At 49.4% G+C, this 3,939-nt stretch overlaps 1 pseudogene; it reads left to right on the top strand.

The window, feature by feature from the left end:
• The first annotated feature begins 217 nt into the window (after positions 1 to 217).
• LOC136168943 (prohibitin-2 pseudogene) lies at positions 218 to 1,433 on the top strand (annotated as a pseudogene).
• The last annotated feature ends 2,506 nt before the right edge of the window (positions 1,434 to 3,939 follow it).

The raw sequence follows: 3,939 nt of genomic DNA on the forward strand, positions 1-3,939 counted from the left end.
CTGAGGGTGCACATCATACCTGTAATATTCAGTCTACTTATGCTAAAATATCAAACTCAAATTGAGGCGCCTTTGACAAAATGACTAGTACTCTTCAAAAAAGTCAATCAGCCTGCGAGCACCTGGGGCCCGGACCCTCGTGTGAAGGGTGGCCATCCCTAAGCGGGGAGCACGGTAGAGGCGGGCCGGCACCCCCTTCTTACCACTGGTGCTGCCGGCCTCAGGACCGAACATGGCCCAGAACTTGAAGGACTTAGTGGAACGGTTGCCCTCTGGGCCTCGGGGTATAGGCATGGCGCTGAAGCTACTGCTGGGGGCCAGCACCGTGGCCTACGGCATCCGCAAATCGGTGTTCACCATGGAAGGAGGGCACAGAGCCATTTTCTTTAATTGGATCGAAGGCGTGCAGCAGGACACCATTCTGGCCGAGGGCCTTCACTTCAGGATCCCCTGGTTCCAGTACCCCATCATCTATGACATTCGTGCCAGACCCTGAAAAATTTCCTCCCCCACAGGCTCCAAAGACCTGCAGGTGGTGAACATCTCCCTGCGGGTGCTGTCCCGACCCAGTGCCATGGAGCTGCCCAGCATGTACCAGCGCCTGGGGCTGGACTGCGAGGAGCGAGTGTTGCCGTCCATTGTCAACGTGCTCAAGAGTGTGGTGACCAAGTTCAACGCCTCCCAGCTGATCACCCAGCGGGCCCAGGTGTCCTTGCTGATCCGACGGGAGCCGACAGAGAGGGCCAAGGACGTCAGCCCCATTCTGGACAACGTAGCCACCACCCAGCTGAGCTTCAGCCACGAGTACATGACTGCTATGGAAGCCAAACAAGTGGCCCAGCAGGAGGCCCAGCGCGCCCAGTTCCTGGCGGAGAAAGCGAAGCAGGAACAGCGGCAGAAGATCGTGCAGGCAGAGGGTGAGGCCGAGGCAGCACGGATGCTGGGAGAGGCCCAGAGCAAGAACCCAGGTTATATCAACATCTCCAAGACAATCGCCACCTCACAGAATTGTATCTATCTCACTGCTGACAACCTCATCCTCAACCTACAGGGCGAAAGTTTCACCCGGGGAAGTGACAGTCTCATCAAGGGTAAGAAATGAGCCTGGTGACCAAGAACTCTGCCTCCAGGGAGGAAGTGGATCTGTTTCTGCCCTGGTGTCTGAGGAGTCACCTTGGGGCCCACCCCCACCCCCACCCCGCTATCGTGAGACGGTCCCTCTGCATCGCTCCTCCCACCCCTTCTGATGAACAAAGACTGACCACTTCTGGGGCAATGACCTTCCTCCCTGTGTTGGCCAGGGGTGTTGGGACAGTGTGATTTCTCAGTGATTTGCTACTGTGTTGATTCCTCCCTTGTGGTCCGGAGGCGATAACCACCACCCCAGGAATTCTCAATAAATTTTTATTACTGAGGCTGAAAAAAAAAAACAAGTCAATCATGAGAAATAAGGAAAGACTAAGGAGCTTTTACAGACTGCACCAGACTACACAGGGAGAGAACCAAGTACAATGTGCGCTCCTGGACAGGATCCTAAAGTAGAGAGACATCAGGGCTGGACCCAGAGAGGGCCATACGGAGTGAAGTGAGTCAGACGTCCTTTATATGTGGAACCTGAAATGAAACAATACAAATGAACTTTCTTACAAAACAAAAATACTCACAGACTTAGAAAACAAACTCATGGTTGCAGGGTGTGTGTGGAGGGGAGGGATAGCTAAGGATTTGGGGAAGGTCATGTACACACTGCTATATTTAAAATGGATAATGGACAAAAACCTATTGTATAGCACATGGAACTCTGCTCAAAGTTAGGTTCCAGCCTGGATGGGAGGCAGGGGTTTGGGGGAGAATGGATACATGTATATGTATGGCTGAGTCCCTTCACTGTTCACTATTAGGTCTTTAGTTAGTAGTATTGCAGCAATGTTAATTTTGGGGGTTCTGATAACTGTACTGGAGTTAAGATATAGATGGTAACATTAGGGGAAAATGGAGGAGGGATATATGGAAACTGGTAAGCCTATCTTTGCAACTTTTCTGTAAGTCTAAAATTAACTCAAGTTAAAAAGAAAAAGGACAGGGGCTTCCCTGGTGGTTCAGTGATCAAGAATTGACCTTCCAGAGTAGGGGACATGGATTCAATCCCTGGTCCAGAAACTAAGATTCCACATGCCATGGGGCAACTAAACCCAAGCGCCATAACTAGAGAGAAGCCCATGCGCCTCAAAGAAGACCTCGTGTGCTGCAACAAAAAATCGCTGCAGCCCAAAAGAAATACTCCATGCTTCCACTGCAGGGTACATGGGTTCGATCTCTGGTGGGGAAACTCAGGTCCTGCAGGGTGCTCAGTGGCACTGAAAAACAGAAAGACATTATCTTCTCCTCCAGCTCTTCTCATGAGAGCGGTTCATGCAAATCTGTTTTGCCTAACAATAAAATGAAGGCACAAAAACTTAGAAATAAATGGGTGGCTCAGTGATAATGTAAATAATTCAGGCAATTCCACATAAATTACTGGATCTGAAGAGGGGATAAGAGAGCCCAATAATGGTGGAAAACATGTCAATCTAAAGTGATAAATTAAAAAACAGGAAACACTGGTTCCAACTCTAGCACACAGAGTCTAGAAACTCCTTTTGGAGGCTGTTCATCCAGGTCCACCGGGTGAAGCAGCTTCAGGGCATGAGACCTGTGTAGTCACATAAGACCCCACACTTAGAAGGGCCACACACTTGGTTTAATGTTGTGCTGTTGCCATCTTGAAAGTCTTCATTGTTGAACAAGGAAGCGCTGCCTTTTCATTTTGCACAGGGCCATGCAGATCACGTAGCTTGTCCAGTCTGTCTCCGCTTGTTAGCCACAAGTGTGCAGGAGGACCTTGGGCACATGGTGCACAGTATCCCTTGCCACAGTTGACGGCTCTGTGGGTAAGACCCTAATTCAAACTGCACTCGAGGAGACTTCTTACCCGAGAATTTGAAGGAGGAGCTAATTGGCCTCTGGGCTTCCCTGGTGGCTCACTGGGTAAAGCGTCCGCCTGCCATGTGGGAGACCTGGGTTCGATCCCCAGGTCGGGAAGTCCCCCTGGAGAAGGAAATGGCAACCCACTCCAGGACTCTTGCCTGGAAAATTCCATGGTCGGAGGAGCCTGGTGGGCTGCAGTGTATGGGATTGCAAGGAGCTGCACACGACCAAGTGACTTCACGTCTCACTTCTAATTGGCCTCCATAGTCTGACACGTCTAGTGAAGAGAAGAGACATATTAGAGGGCCATTTGCTCCTAAACCATGATAGTCGGCCTCAGATGGAATAATAGTTTCAGAAACAAGTCAAAGATGATAACTTTCTGCGTCCAGTTTGTTTCCAAGAAGATACTGTGTTAATTTCCTCTCATTCTGTTAAATATCTTGGATCTCTGTAAAAGATAACCTTTTGGGGTTCTTTTTGGGGGGTGGGGGGGGCACATCTTATTTCCCCGACCAGGCCCCCTGCATTGGAAGGTCTGATTTCCCCGACCAGGCCCCCTGCATTGGAAGGTCTGATTTCCCCGACCAGGCCCCCTGCATTGGAAGGTCTGATTTCCCCGACCAGGCCCCTTGCACTGGAAGGTCTGAGTCTTAACCATTAAACTGCCAGAGAAGCCCCAAAGACAGCCTTCTTGTTTGTGCTATCCCAAAACATTTTTATTGATGGACAAGAGTGCTAACTAATTCTGCTCCTCAGCAATGGAGAAAGTTCAAACCCTATGTTGTGTTGGAAAGGTTTTAAGGAAGGAAGGATCATTTCAAACTGCAAAGACTTACAAAACTATTTCTAAAACCAAACCCAGACATTCAAAATCACTTTACAAGAGAAAATCCACAGTTGCTCCTCTTTAAAGACAGGAAAACATTGCATAAAGGAAAAAGCAACACATAAACCCTTGGTTGGTTTCCC

Source organism: Muntiacus reevesi, chromosome 5, assembly GCF_963930625.1.
Source record: "Muntiacus reevesi chromosome 5, mMunRee1.1, whole genome shotgun sequence".
In the NCBI taxonomy this organism is placed as follows: Eukaryota; Metazoa; Chordata; class Mammalia; order Artiodactyla; family Cervidae; genus Muntiacus; species Muntiacus reevesi.